Raw genomic sequence first — 1891 nt, forward strand, 5'->3', positions numbered from 1 at the left:
GATATAGTAGAATGGAATAGTTGAAACGTTCCTTCGCGGTGCCATTGTATGGATTCAATCTGAATGGTGCAGCTACCGTATCACGTGAAATTGAAATATTCTGTGTAATATCGTAGGTTATGGCCGGTGCAATTTAAGAAATGCATAATCCGACGAGGAAATTAATAAGAGAAAAATTTTTAGGAATTTTTAGGACAAGGAAGTTAATGACACGTTTGAATCGTGTTGCTCCAGCAATCGTAAAAAAGCGAGCACAGGTGAAACAATTGCAATAAAATCTGTCCTGATGTCTTATTTCAAATATATCCAACAAGGAATAAAAATATTTATTGACGTGATCGAGTACGTCGATCTTGTACAATAATAGTATTTCATATATTTTTATTTGTTGAACATAGAACAAAAATAATAGTCGATTACATTTGTTAGAATTGTTTGTTAGATGTGTTCACGTGTTTGCAGTTCATTGTTGTTTAGAAACTTTTCCAAACTCCCAAATCTTTTGCTTAATTGAAGATGCGCCAATTGTGTGCACTTGTGTGCACTTGTATGCACGAAACTCTGGTGTATATATCGCCATAGATTCTTCTTTAGGTTTCGATCGAAATCCAAGAACATTTAACTGAAATCTTACACTTTAATGGGATCGTAATCGAAATCATACTTCGTGCGTGCATAGCACAACAACGCTATCGTGGCGATAGTTACGATCTTCCTTAATGTCTGAAACAATACGCGAGCTTGCATTATCGTTCCATCTGTCGTGCACTCTGATTAAAGATCAAATTATTAGATAACATTATTATTATTAAAGATAACATTCGCGAACCAAAAGTTTCGAGAAACGTAAAAAATATGCGATTGTAACTGAGAAGTAAAGGATTTATCTCATTTTCGAAATTTAATTTTAGAGGACTTAGAACATAGCAAATAATAAAAGTAATCGATCACTTATTTATTAATGATTTAATTTACTCAGAAATCGATGATCAGTTTTTCGTCTGCGTTGCACAATCGTTGAAGTTACTTCTCAATATGCGCTTCCACGTTTTTCACGGATTCGACGAGAAGCCTCTCGAGACACTTACCGCGGACATGATTCTTTTTCGCGCGCCGATTATTTTAAACCTTCCGTCGAATTCGAATGTTCAAGTGACACGTATGCTTCGTCGTGTTGCGTGTATTTATACCGGAGATCGACGTCGCGGAACATTTGAGCAAACTGATCGAAGGCGCGTTGACACGTGGCCGCTGATGTTCGACAAGATTCGCGTGGAAAATATGGGAAAGCAAATACAGTAATGTCTCCCTAAAACTGACGCTCAGATTGTGCACAGGAATGGACAATTTGGGATTGAGGAGACACGATCATTCGACCCTTGACATAACCTTGACATAATCTTGACAATTCGTAACTATAAAAACGAACCGGAAGCCTCGAATAATCGTGTTTCCTCTTGTGGACAATCAACAAAAAAATTGTCCATTTTTTGTGGACAATCTGAGCGTCGATTAGAGAGACATTACTGTACAAATCGTCTTCGAACGCGGGTTACCGGCATCGGGACGATTCTCTCGAGACAAAGGAATCGCGGCGAGTCGATTCGCAGCACGTTTCGAACGTTCTTTCAGCCGACACTTTCGATCATCGCTTCGGGAATCATTCCCGTTCTTTATGCATAGTGTGCGAGTCGTTAAAAGCTAAAAAATATCCACGTTGTTTTTAACGACACCGGAGAATATCTGCAGAAAGAAATGCTTGTTTCAGAGCGGCAATTATCGCGATGCCGAAGATTTCGTTCTCGTGATCATGTTTCTTTAAATGTCAGGGCCGTCCACGTTTCTTTTCTGTTCAGTCAACGTCGGATGACGCGGTTTCATTAGTGTAACG

The 1891-nt window shown here is 38.9% G+C and overlaps 1 long non-coding RNA gene across 1 annotated transcript; it reads right to left on the minus strand.

Moving 5' to 3' along the window:
• Window positions 1-289: 289 nt before the first annotated feature.
• Window positions 290-1153, minus strand: LOC117219810 (uncharacterized). The gene is made up of 2 exons (XR_004490097.2): window positions 1089-1153; window positions 290-723 (listed from the first exon to the last, which is right to left on the minus strand). It is a non-coding gene; the product is annotated as an uncharacterized LOC117219810 (long non-coding RNA).
• Window positions 1154-1891: the final 738 nt, after the last annotated feature.

This window comes from Megalopta genalis, chromosome 5, assembly GCF_051020955.1.
Source record: "Megalopta genalis isolate 19385.01 chromosome 5, iyMegGena1_principal, whole genome shotgun sequence".
In the NCBI taxonomy this organism is placed as follows: domain Eukaryota; kingdom Metazoa; phylum Arthropoda; class Insecta; order Hymenoptera; family Halictidae; genus Megalopta; species Megalopta genalis.